Raw genomic sequence first — 14,497 nt, 5'->3', positions numbered from 1 at the left:
ATGTATAGCACATTTATAAAGCGCTACTGTCACCCATCGGGCATCCTGGCGCTGTGATCTAACTGATCCTGCAGCAAAACAATACTGTATCGGCAAGCTACTCAGTCCTTGGAAACAGGTGAGTTTTTAATTCTTTTTTAAAAGAGAAGAGATCTCCTAAACATCTAAGCGGCAGTGGCAGATCGTTCCACAACTTAGATGCCATATAGACAAAGGAGCGTCCCCCCATCCGCTTTCTCCGGATTTTGGGGACAACTACCAAGTTAGCTGAAGCAGAGCGGAGAAATCTAATAGGGATGTACCAAGAGAACATCTCCTGTGGGGTAGTGGTCCCAAACCATGTAGGGCCCGGAAGACCAAGCATAAAGCTTTAAACTTGACCCGCTGAGAGATAGGCAGCCAGTGCAGGTCTTTAAGTGCTGCAGATGACGAATCAAAACATCGGCGGGATAGTGCTAACTTAGCAGCAAAGTTCTGTACCTGTTGTAGTTTGCCTAATGCCGTGATAGGTGCCCGCAGAAGCAGTGCATTGCAGTAATCAAGTCTACTTAAAATGATACTACGCACTACTTCTGGTCTGGCATGGGCGGGAAGCAAAGGGAGAATCTTCCGCAGAGTGCGCAACAGCCCCATACAGGAGGACACTGTTTTATCAATGAAACCCTCTAGTTGAAGATTGGGTTCCATTGTCACCCCCAGATTACGAACCGAGCTTGCCGCTGCTACCGTACCCTGAACGTAGGGAGGCCAAAAGTCCCGCGGTAGGGGTCGTGGGACACGGTCCGCTGAGCAATGCAGCACCTCCGTTTTGGAGCTGTTAAATTGCAACTAATTGTTACTCAGCCAGGTCGCCGTGGAGACCATACAATGGTGAAAGGTCTCCAGTGACACCGCCTTCTCCCCCTCAAAGGAGAAGATAAGTTGGGTGTCATCAGCATAATTGGTGACCGTTATGCCAAAAGATTTAATTAACTTGACCAGGGGGCGGAGGTAAAGATTGAAAAGAATGGGACTGATGGCTGATCCCTGGGGTACGCCATGCCCTACCCTTCTGATGGTAGACTTGAAGGGAGACAGGGCAACCACCTGATGTCTGTTGGCCAGGTATGAAACAAGCCAATCTCGGGCCAGACCCATCACACCAGCCTCCTCCAATCCCCTGGTCAAGATGGCGTGATTGACCGTATCGAACGCTGCCGACATGTCAAGCAGCACTAAAAAGGCTGCTTGACCATGATCGGCACGCGAACGAAGGTCACTCAAAACGGTCACCAAAGCTGATTCGGTTCCATGCGCTGGCCTGAACCCAAACTGCGCCATGTCCATACAGTCATTAACTTCCAAAAAACCGGACAGATGTTTCGTGACCAGTTTCTCCAAGATCTTAATCGCGAAGGGAAGTAATGAAATAGGTCTGTAATTAGCGGGGGATAGAGGGTCCAGTGATTCCTTCTTCAACAGCGGAGAAACTACCGCAAGCTTCCAGCTGTACAGAACCTGGGCGGAGTCGAGAGACTGGCAGCAGATTGCATGGAGAGGAGGAAACAGCTCCTCCCCAAACACCTTCCAAAACTTGTGCGGAAGTACATCAAGCGGAGAACCTGAAGACACACTATCTGCTAAAGCAACAAACTCTGCAAAGGAGGGGGGAGGGAAAGCTGTCCAACCTTGCTCTCCCAGCCTCCAACTCTGATGTAGGCGGGAGAGCGGCCTCTGAGATATTGGGACTCAGTTTACTCAAGATGGTCGCGATCTTGTCTTCGAAGGCCATGGCCAACGAGTCGCAGAGTAACTGAGAGGCAGGAATAACTGGAGAAGCACTAGCCGGTCGAGACAGCTCGTTGACAATTTTAAACAAAGCCTGAGCTTTATTAGAGGCTGACAATAAAGTCTCCTCTAAGAACCTTGCTTTTGCACACTTAATCTGTGACTTATAAGCTGCCAGCTCCTGCTGGCTTAACCTTCCGGTTGTAAGAAAAAGCTATGTAAGGATAGGCTTGCAAGCAGTTTATGCAAACCAGTCCATTGTGGTAAGGAGTTCACTTGGGTCTAGCAGTTTGTAAAAGCCAGAACATCCGTAGTGTATGGGTGGAAGACGGGTGTTGGCAATAGTCAACATCTATTAGTGCGAAGTTTTAATGTCATGTGTGAGAATTAGAGTAGTGCACCAGCCTTGTCACAGCGGCATGTATGCATTTCTTACACACTTGTGGCAGTAAGAAAAGGAGTGACAAGCAGCATATACAAATCACTCAAACATTGTGTGATGAGATTCAGTTGAGACCAGCTTTAGGGAAAAAGCCGGTCTTTATTTGTCTTCAGAATTCTAGATGGTTTTTGATGGTTTTACCCTCTTTGTAGTGTGTTGCAGAGCTTGTACTTCTGCACTGAGATGGGGCTTCTACTTAAGTCAGATGTTTCATAACAAGGCATTATCCGTTCTTGGGGCCACAGGTGATCAGAAGGTTCTCTTTCAGTAATATGTCTTGAGTTTAGGCTGCAAGAGGAGTTGATCCCAACCTGTTGGACTTGGCCCTTTTTGCAGGGTCATCCCTAAACGTTTTGCCTTCCTCCTGTATTTTTTCTGACCTGTTGTTGGCTGTTTTATGACTCTGGGCACCTTACCACTGCTGATCAGTGCTAAGGTGCATATGATCTCCCTATGGTAAAATGTATACATTGATTGGTGTCCATGTTTGGCTTATTTGGTTTACTATCAGCCCCTAGTAAAGTGCACCAGGAGTGCCAGGGCTTGTAAATACAAATGCTGCTGGTGGGCTTGCAGCACTGGTTGTGCCACCCACAGAAGCGGCCTAGTGAAATGTGTCTAAGGTCTGCCACTGCAGAACCTGCGTGCAGTCTGGTACTGTCGCGCTGACTGCGCAAGTGCACCCACTTGCCAGTCCCTAAACCTTCCCTAAACTACATATTAGTCACCCCACTGGTAGGCCCAAGGGCAGGGTGCATTGTAGGCATAAGGTAGGACATGCCCTGATGTGTGTGGCATGTCTTAATAGTGAATTACAGCCATTTTCGTTTTTCACTATTGAAGGCTACCTGCTCTCCATAGGCCAGAATGGGCTGCTGGAATTACTACACGCTGTAATCCCAGTGGACTCACAGAGCATGGTAGAAAGTCAAGTTTAGTATGCCTGAACTCAGAATAATAAAATACTTCTTTTAGTAAAGTTTATTTTAATATCCTGTGTTTGTAAATACTACTTTTAGAAAGTTAGTATTTACTGACCTGGCCAATTCAGTCCGCCTCTGCTGTGTGTGTGTGTGCTGCCTAGTTTCAGTGGGGAGCAGGGCTGGGGGATTCCAGGAGACAGGCTGGCTGGCTGCCAGGTGGTGGGTAGAGAGATTACACCAGGATGGGTGGGAGGAGTACACCTTGACTCTGAATAGACCTGTGCTCTGCCACCACAATGCCGGCTCCGCCCCCTGTGGAGCGGCTGATGTCTCTGCCCTGCTGCTGAAAGGAGAGAGCAGAGTCACCACAACAAAGTGCTCCAAAACCGGACTGAGCCAGGCCCAGGCCCCCTGGCGACAAAGAACAAAAGAATTGCTGTCTAAAAGAAGGAGCCCTGCTCCTAAGAAATCAGATCCTGTTTGCGCCAAGAGGAAACTCTGCCTGAAGAGAAGGACCTGGAAAAGCTGCATGGAGGAGTACTGTCTCTAAGTCTGAGAGACTGGCCTGTGGTGGGTGCCTTGCTGCTGAAGGAGAGGAAAAGACTGAAGAAGAAACTTTGATTCAACTTGTGCTTAACAACCAATCTCCAAGGGCTTGCTTGTGAACTTGCCCCCTGAACTGCGCCCCCAGAGAACCTGTGTGCCCCTCATCTCTCTGAGCACCGCGACTTCTGCCACCGGGGCTACTGCGAGCCCAGTAAAGGCCTGCCTGCCTGGCCCGAACACCGCAAGCAACTGCCCCCCCGAGCTGTAGCTCGCACCGTAAGGAAGAGACTAACCAGGCTCCAAGCGCCGAGCCTCTGCGACCCCCCTGGCCGTGGGGACCCCTTTAAGGACCTGCGACGCACTGTTCGTCATCTGAGCGAAGCCGACCGCGCTGCAAAGCGCTAGAAATCACCCTCAAGACAGCCCTCCTTTCTTCCACCCCCTCGAGGCGTGCTGTGGGAGCCCCGAGGTGCCCCCTCCGTGCTCCGCGATCATCTGCCAAAGAGGATTGCACCTGCGACGTGGGACACCTCGCTGCCAACTGCTATGGCCACCCCGACTTTCCTACGAAGACCAGAGGTACTGGGCGCCCCGTCCCGCCAACGGTACGGACCGTACTACGGCCCTGTACAGAGCGTCCCCGTGAGTTTGTGTCCGCTGGAAGCGTGAGCGATCGCCAGGGACGTCCCGACACCGTGCGAAGCGCACCGGCGAAGGTACGGCCCGTCCGGCTGTAGATAACCGCCTGCAGACGCCAGCAAGATGCGTGAGCAAACGCGGGGAAGCGTCCCGCGGAGTGTATGTTCCGTAGAAAGAGTGGTACGACACGTACGAACCACCGTACGCACCGTACGAAAGGCACTACAAAGCGCACAGGGCCCAGAAGGTGCAGATTGCACCAGAACCTGGCCTTTTAAGAACTGTGGCCTACTAGAACACTGAAAAAAGTAACTGGATCCTTATTTAAGAAGCAAGACTGTAATTTGAAAGCCTGCGTAAAGAAATCTTCTATATAAAGAACTTTATTTTTACATAAATACAGCCTTGTGTCTCTGTGTGGTGGGTTGGTGATTGTTGTGTGGGACATCTGGAATGCTTAACCTTATGCCCTCTGGAATCTAGCCTGACTGCTTGCGCCACGATACCTAGAGGGTGAGCAGGGGTTATTTTTAAAGAGGTGATCCTACGCCCTGACTTAGATGAAAAGGGGCCCTGCTTGTCGCAAGTGCATACCTGCGCCAACCAGAGACCTCGGATTCTAACACAACCCATAAATTACCCGGTGGGAAATGTAAAGGTCGTTAAAGGATATTCATTTCGTTACTAGTAACTAGTGAAGTTTTGATAGCAGAAGAAACATGATCCCATCTACTTGAGTTAAGGACCTGTCTGGCAGTTGCTTTCAGGGAATGCAATGTAGGGTCTATATGCATAGTCCAGATAGGATATTACTAGGGCAGTGATGCAGGTATCCTGTGCAAAAGGCTTAGGTAGGGGAAGATGTATTGAAGTATTCTCTTTGTATTAAAAAAGTTCCTCTTGTCACATTGTTAATTTGGGATTCTAATGAGAGCTCTGAGTCTACGATCATTACAGGATTTTTGACATCACTTGGCATCATCAGCAGCTGTTTCATTTACAGGGGACATGAGGGTATAAGGTTATAATTTGGCCAGGATTCACATTTGAGTATTACTGTTTTTGAGGAAGTAGGTTTGATGTGACTCTGTAGCACATACCACACCCTTACGCATTTGCTGATTCCATTTGTGTTGACATCAGAAGCTTCACCAATTTTACCATGATGTGGGTATCAACTGCATAACTGTAGAATGTAAAATAGAAAGATTTCACAAGGTCGGGAAGAGGGACTAGATAAACAATAAAAGTAAGGGTTCTATAGTTCATCCTGATGGACATCTACTTGTATGGCACAGGGTATGGGATCTATCCTTAAAGTAAGGTTATATCAATGTGACTAGGTGCTCTGGATACCTGTATTGCAAAGTGTTACGACTAGTATTTAGTGATTGACAGTGTCAAATGCTATCGACAATAAACAATTATAAAGTAGAAAAACGGTTATTATGAGAAACTTTTCTGCCAAGCCTTGAGCTTAAAATTGCAGAAATCATTTTTGGCCATATAATTGCAGTGGACAAGCAGAGCATCATTGAGCCATATCAGTACTGAACTCCAAAACCACAGCGATGGCTGCACAGACTAACAAGGCCACCAAATGCAATTTCTGGATGGGGTGCTCTAGAAGTATAGAAGAGAACCCAAGGATACAAGCTCGTCCTTTCACCACAGGCTGGATGAAGTATTGCAGGAGCACCTGTTTTGTAACAGAACTTGAAAAGCTTTTAAGATCAGTTATTGATGGCAAAGGTCTACTGGTATGACAAATGTACGGTTCTAATGTATAGCCATTTCAGACTAATCACTATGCACTAATGCTTCTTCTGTAATGAAAAACTTAGTACATTTTCTTTACTCAGTGAAAATGGTAATGTTTTACATTGTAAAATATTTTGACTTTCAGTCACCTCTTAGCTCAATCACCCTTTATCTTACGCAAACAAATGTGATTTACAATAGACAGCAGTGACTTTAAAAAAAAATTGTTCACAATTTGATTTGTGATAATACTGATTTTATGTGTTGCTTTTGGGCAGAATGGTGTCGTTGTGAGGACCTTCACTGTGCTAATAAAAACAAATCGAGACGTATTACAATACTCGTATCCCATGTCACACATTCTTTAACCTATCTCAAATAAACCTCACATTATTTTTAAATATAAGTTCATGTATTTCGACAAACTTTCTGAACTTGCAGTGACAGAAAAAAACGAATAGATTGGAATTGATGGGTAGCTTATACAACAATCCATGCCATTTGTACATATATTTAAATGCATAGATGATGTATAAAGAAAGGTTTGTGGCACAGTTTTAATTGCAAAATTGAGAATATGAAATTTAAGTTAGTGAAGTAATTTTTATTTAACAGTGTTGTAGAACGCTCATGAACAAGAAGATATTGAGGCACTGCACAGACAACTCAATGGATCACTTTACATATAACTGGAGAAAAACATTTGAACAATAGGATGTACAAAGGAAGAAGCATGGGTCTTGCACACAACTTGTAAAGACAATCACAGGTTGAATGACAATGCGTAAATTGGCTGTAGACAGGTGATAGGTCAGTGAAGTCATTTCCTGTGGAGCCACTTCATGGCCCAAATTATTTTTAAGGACTGGTTACCTGGTGTTGATACATCATGAGTAATTGACAACATGGAACACACATGGAGAGTTGAGTGATTGAAGCAGGTGGAGAGTAGAGTGAGTTAGAGCGAGTAAAGGATGGAAAGCAAGAAAAAACAGACAAAAAGCGAGTAGGGAGGCAAGGACAGTGAGAATGAAGAAGTAGAGATTGTATTAATAAAGTTACCCTGCTACTGAGAATTAACAGTACGACAAACCAAGAAGTACTATAAAATTTATTTCGTTCAGCTTTGGAACTTGGCAAGAAGCCTGGCTGTTTGGATGATTACGAGATACATAAAATAAGCACTGGAAAGCCAAAGGGTCTGGCTTTAACATGTTCATTCATGTAAACACAGGCATTCACAAGTGCTGTTTACATACATTACATGCACAAATACTGGTAATGACATCAGAGTCCAATTGGCTTTGCCATTGCTTGGAAAAAAGTAGAAAAAGGGATTGTTTTCAGTGCAGAATGCATGAAGGAAATAAAGAATTGAATGTGACAAACAGCATGATGATTCACTTTACTTTTCAGATGTAACACAGACTCACACATTCCAATGCACGCACTCCCTAGAAGGCAGAATAATACACCAAATAGCCAATAGCATGAGTAAGGAAGGCAATACTTCTCTAGGTGTATCTAAAGCCCGCTCAATGTAGAGTTTAAAGAAATAGCACCAATATGTCTTGCAGCCCTACAAATGTGCAATAAAATGCACCATTGGGTGCTTGGTTGGCTAATTTTTTCCTGGGAGCAGCATCTGCCCAAATCCTCCAGGGGGAAGTGGAGTACCCTTGCTATACTCAATCCTGAGTGGGACTGCTCTTTAGAACAATAGGGCAGTGTCTGATGGGCTGGTCTGACAGGTCAGTGTGTGTAGGACATTTTTAGGTCTCGCCTAGCATTGCAGCGCATGCGTTGCTCGCTCGGCGAGATTTATTGTTAACAAGTTAAAGAGGGCTTGAAGCCCCGCACCTCATTTCCATTGGCTGGCGTCACCGTTTATGCTAAACGGTGAGCTGCCATTGGAAATGAGGTTTTTTTTGTTCACGCCCTTTCGCCTTCGATCAGGACTCGGTCACCTGCTTTGCTGCTGTCGCAAAGCACTTTCTTATCTTTATGGGGCCATGTGTTTCTAATTAGAAACACATGGCCCCATAAAGACAAGAGACCGATGCTTTTAAAAAATTTTTTAAAGGAGCTTGGGGAAGGGGGGAGGGGGCAAAGCGAGAGACGTGCAGCAGAGCGGACTACGCTGGGACAGTTATGATCCATATTAATTTCAACTGAATCAACTGGACAATCAAGTACTCGATACCTGACTTTAATATCCGCAAGACAGTAACCCCCAATGCATTATTCCCAATCAGAGATTTGTACCACTACCATCTTTGGCCATGCATATTCCCCTAGGGATTATTTATAGGCTAGCCGCCTGCTCTCCTCTAGTTGCCACGTACACCACTGCAACTCATGCGTCGTAGCGCCATTTTCCATAAGTATATACCCATTGGTAACATCTTTCCCTGCTCACATTGTTCCTGCAGTTGCCGAAGACAAAAAACCTACAAAGACGAAGGTTCCCGCACACTCCATCACAACTTCCGGGCCTCTCCCGGCACAGACGGACGGCACTCAGGGCCAGCGCCACTTTATAATGATTCAGAGAGGCCTCACCTGAGTTCAAATCGTGGCATCCCCGCTCGACAAGAATAGGGTGATCTTGGGCGAGGCAGAACAATTGAAAAGTTTGAATTGATATAGGGAGGGTTTATATAGTGAACCCTGCACATTTCTGGATTGCATTCTCTGTTGTATTGTTTTGGTTTTGTCATTGAATCTTATCTTGAACAAGGGGGAAGTCATAATATTACCTCATTTTACGACCGTTAATTTTGATCCGCTGAAAGCAGGTGAGCTTAGAAACAGATCGCTAAAAACTGGCGCGGTATAAAAGGTTGTATGCTTTATGTCCGCCTCTGGTAATTCATGAGCGGTGGTAACAAGAGGCACATGGTGGGATCCCAGCTTCTCAATGTCGTCAAAGCTATGTGATCTTGGCCAAATCACTTTATCTGTGTGTCCGAATTCTCATAGCTTCCAAAACTGAAGGTGCTTAGCGACATAATAATCACAGTAGCATGTGTGTGGGTGCGTGGGAGTTTACGGACGCGCTTGTTTGTGTTTACAGTCGGTTAATTGTGGGCAGTTGAATCAAACACCTGAGTTATGAATTCAGCTCTCATAGTTGAGCTTCACGTGTGACCCTGGGCAACGCTACTCCATCTCCTCGTACCTTAGTTCCCAAAAATGACAGATCAAATGCAATCTTGAGCGGCAAGAGAAGAGCGACATTTATTTATGCATGTTTAAAACAAAGTTACCAGGCGATGGCCGCACAGATGTTAAGAGCCGGTTATGGAGAGACAGCTTTCTATGTAGCACCCACTCGCCGTTTTAGTGTCTTAGTGCTGCAAACTAAGGTTCTTGTAATAGTCTATGTTTTGAGGTCAGATAGTGGTGAGAAGTTATTTTTTCTGCTCCCAATCTCCAATTTGTCACAGCAAAGTGGCGATTTGTTGTGATCAAGGGGTATTCATTTTAATGTGCCGGAGTTAGGGGCAGGAAGGTGGGTGCAGGGCAGGTACATGTGGGAGTTCTCTGACCTGTGAAGGGGTGAACCCGCCCCCATCACCCCCACCCGGTAGCCTGCGGATACATAAGATGTACTGTGGAGCGTGGGGGTTTCTGGTGCCCTTGATTGGGGGGCAGTAGCACATGCTGCGGTCGTGCTTTTGACCCCCGTGCAAAAGAGTAGGAAACACCTCTGGGTAACCAGAGGGGCTGACATGGGTGCAATGAAGGAGCACTCGCGGGAGAGCTCGGGAGAAGGTTTGTGTCTGAGGAGATGAGTTGGAGCTGCAGGGACATCTGCGGGAGGAGGGAAGTGGAGGGAACTCTTCTGAGTGCAGAGGTGAGATCTGCAGGAGATGAGAGGAGGGAACTCTTCTGGGTATGGAGGGGAGATCTACAGGAGGAGGGAAGTGGAGGGTACTCTTCTGAGCGTGGAGGGGGGTTCTGCAGGAGATGAGAGGAGGGAACTCTTCTGGGCATGGAGTGGAGATCTGCAGGAGGTGATGACGGGGGAACTCTTCTGGGCACGTTGGGGAGCTATGCGGAAGGAGATGAGCGGGGGAACTTTTCTGGGCACGGAGGGAAGCTATGCGGAAGGAGATGAGCAGAGGGAACTCTTCTGGGCACGGAGGGGAGCTATTTGGAAGGAGATGAGCGTGGGAACTCTCCTGAGCATGGAGGGAAATTCTCTCTGCAGGAGATGATGAGCAGAGGGAACTTTTCTGAGCACGGAGGGGAGATCTGCAGATGATAAGTGGAGGGAACTCCTGAGCACGGAGAGGAGCTCTCTCTGCAGGGGGAGATGAGCGGTGGGGGGGTTCTCGTCTGGGCACGGTGGGGAGCTATGCGGAAGGAGATGAGCAAAGGGAACTCTCCTGAGCACGGAGGGGAAATCTGCAGGAGATGAGCAGAGGGAACTCTCCTGAGCATGGTGGGGAGCTACAGGAGCGCACAGAGAAAGGAAGGGAGTGTGTAAATGGAACTCGTGTAGAAAACTCACCAGCGGACACAGAGCGGGGGCACCGAGGAGAACTCTCCAGGCGGAGCTCAGCCGAGGAAGTGGAGGCGAGAAGGGGGTCATGCCCACCCCCTCTCCCCCAGCCTCCCAGGGAAAAGTCTGTTTAAAACGGCCGTCTGCAACCAGGCATAGCGAGTTATCTATATAGCACTGGAGCAGGTGCAGTTGCACTCATACATGCAACACTGGGCACGTGCAGCTGCCCTCATACATACAGCACTGGAGCGCGTGCAGCTGCACTCATACATACAGCACCGGGGCAGGGGCAGCTCCACTCATACATACAGCACCCGGGCACCTACAGGTCCACTCATACATACAGCACCGTGGCACCTGCAGCTGCACTCATACATACAGCTCCGGGGCACGTGAAGCTCCACTCGTACATACAGCACCGGGGCAGGTGCAGCTCCACTCATACATACAGCACCAGGGCACATGCAGCTCGACTCATACATATAGCACCAGGGCACGTGCAGCTGCACTCGTACTTACAGCACCAGGGCACATGCAGCTGCACTCATACACACAGCACCGGGGCAGGTGCAGCTGCACTCATACATGCAGCACCGGGGCACATGCAGCTGCACTCAAACATACAGCACCGGGGCAGGTGCAGCTACACTCATACATACAGCACCGGGGCAGGCGTAGCCCACTCATACATACAGCACCGTGGCAGGCGCAGCTGCACTCATACAGCACCGAGGCAGGCGCAGCTGCACTCATACATACAGCACTGGGGCAGGTGTAGCTCCACTCATGCACACAACACTGGGGCAGGTGCAGCTCCACTCATACATACAGCACCAGGGCACGTGCAGCTGCACTCATACATACAGCACTATGGCACGTGCAGCTCCAGTCATACATACAGCACCGGGGCAGGTGCAGCTCCACTCACATACAGCACTGAGGCACATGCAGCTCCACTCATACATACAGCACAGCAACAGGTGCAGTTCCACTTAGGTGCAGTACACTGGATTTGGCGCAGGGGTGGTGGGGGCTGCTCTATGTTGCTCAGGCTGGCAAGCCAGAGTGCTGTGAGGGTGACGTGAGCGGTCCGCTGGCACGGCTGCAGGCCGCTCTTAGCACTCCACCCTCCCGGTGCTGACCGTGGCCAGGGCGGGGGTAAGCCAGGGGTCACACAGCAGCTGAGACGGCCGCAGGTGCAGGGCCCTAGGAAGCTCGGCCTGTTCCCAGCCCCAGCAGACACCCTTTAACCCGTTTGCTGCTTCTGTCGGCCAACGGCCATCGCAAGCACTACCTCTGTAGTGCTGCGCACGTCCGTTGGCCAACGCGGCCCCGCCCACTCTTCAAAGCCGCTGCACCGAGGCGGATTTTCGGCCGCGGTAAACAGGTTAAGAGGAGCCCCTCTCTCTCATGCGTCCCTTCTTTTCACCCCACCTACCGTAAAGTGATCTAGGTCTAAGCCCAGGGCGTCCTCAGGGGCGGCATGGAAGATTAATCTAGGGGAACTCTGCGATCTGCTGAACCCGAAAGTGACAGATGTTTTAATTAATTTATTGCATGAATAAAACAAGCATTTGCAATGCAATAGGCCTCGCAGTTACGCGAGTTTAAAGCTATTGGCATTGTAAATTACAATGCCTTTTATTTATGTTTTTAAAAAGAAAACAAAAATAAAAGGCATTGTTATATGCAATGCCAATAGCTCAAACTTGCGTCAATGCGAGACCTATTGCATTGTAAATGCTAGTTTTGACTGTTTGTGGGCTTGTTTTATGGTCTGCTGGGCATGTTTTTACTGTTGGTACCCCCAATATAGTGGAAAGGTGGGGTGCAGCGGCCAGGCCAGCTGACTTCGGAGCACAGGGTTCCCCGGCTCCGGCGGCAGCTCAGCTCAGCTCAGCACCATGTGACTCTGGGCAATAGCTCACTTAATTTCCACGACGGCCCCCAGCGTCTTGAGACCCATAAGGGTGAGTAGTTTGCGCTTTACAAATACGGATTATGATTTATTTATATTAGGACACTGCCTGCAGCAAGCTTAATTCCATGCAGTCTTCCTTGCCTTGCAAAACGCGTTCACATTGTGTCGTTACAAGTTATAAAACGTCCCCAATTTGCAAACATGGGACCCCTTTAAAGGATCCGACTCTATCAATCTAATTTACTAATGGGGCCACTTTTAGTTTGGTGCCCGTGCCTATTTTGCGTCCCAGTCTGACCCTTACTTCTCAGTCATTGTAATGAGTGGACGCTGCTAGGCCACTTTTTTTTAGCCTGGCTGCTTGGGCTCCGAGGACGGTCTTATCTAAAGCCTTAATTTTCGTGTAGAAGAAGCTACTTCTCTGCCGTGAAGTTGCAATCCAGAGAGACGTGCAATACCCAGAAATATAATTTATTAAACTGTCACAGGCAAGATCAGATGTGTGCTCCAGTGTACAACAGGATTATGTAAACCAACCCGATTATGGGTGTACGCACGTGATGTCAGTGACGTTACCACGCTGCCCACGTTTAGGCATGTGATATATTATATAAGGAAATGTCTATGGAATGAGAACGCGCCGTATGCCACAGCATGTGGCAAAACAACGACGTGTGATGCAAGAAAGACTGAAATACCTGTGACGCGATCACTTTGGCAGCACTTCCGCTGTGTACGCGGCGTGACTCAGCGCACTTTCAAAGCAGGACGCACTCCCAAATTTGTAACCGGAAATACCTCCATGAAATACCTCACGAGCTAGGAAAAACTTGGCAAGAGAGCGGCACTCAACTACACTAACATTGACACTAACTTCCGGTACAAAATGTAGACTGCAAAAATAGTATCTATGCAATAATATTTTTACCTGTAATCAACGTATCACTAATTTGACGGCTTTCCCCAAATATCCTTGGTTATAAGAGTAGTCTTTTGGTGAAATCAGGATCATTTTTACAAGTAGACACTGTGGTGTAATTATGTATGGTCGATAGTTTTCTTGGTATGTTGCCAAGACATGCACATTTAGGGGTATCAACACATACTGGAGACACGTTCAGACGAAACTTATGTAGGAGACACCCATCCATATAGCATCCAAACAGCACACATCTAAAAAGCACTCACTCTGGAGGCCCACATTCAGGAGGCACAACCTGGCGACAGACATCCCAGACACTCAGATTGAATAGTGAAGATCCAAGGGGTGCATCCTGAGGGACAGACATCGAGGGACCGACAGCTATTGAACAACACACTTCACATTGCTCATATATAGGCCATTCACAGGGGGCACATTTAGGAGACATCCTTTTGTGAGGTACAGATCAAGGAAACAAATACCCAGCGACAGGCAACCAGGAGGCACACACCCAAACCCAGCACACATTCAGGAAGTACCCATCCTGAACATACACACATTCAAGAAACCATGCATTCAGAACATCCACATCGAAAAGGCAAACAAATAAGTGAAACAAATTCAGGAGACACATATTCACAAGCTACATATCAAGAAGTACTTTCAACCCTCACACAGTTTAATGGCACACATGTAGGGCACCCGTTTTCCAAAGACACATCTGCGGAAAATATAACCAGACAACGCAAATTCATGAGACACGCATGTAGGAGACACAAGTCATAAATGCATGTGACACATATCTTGGAGACTCAAATCCATAAATATCGAGGGTACCCCGACACGTGTAGCCATCCCGTAAACACATATTCAAGGGACGTCAAGAAAAACTTCATCCAGAAGGTGCATAACCAGAAGACACACATCCGAAAGACACACATCTAACAGCAAAACATCTGGAAATGGAAATTTCTAACTTTCAAAATATCTAGTGCCATGAAAGGGCTCTCATGTCACAAGCTAAAGATATACAAATCAATGAAAAATAAATACAATGAATAGG

Source organism: Triturus cristatus, chromosome 3_2, assembly GCF_964204655.1.
Source record: "Triturus cristatus chromosome 3_2, aTriCri1.1, whole genome shotgun sequence".
Taxonomy (NCBI): domain Eukaryota; kingdom Metazoa; phylum Chordata; class Amphibia; order Caudata; family Salamandridae; genus Triturus; species Triturus cristatus.
Note: the sequence above shows the minus strand (reverse complement) of the source record.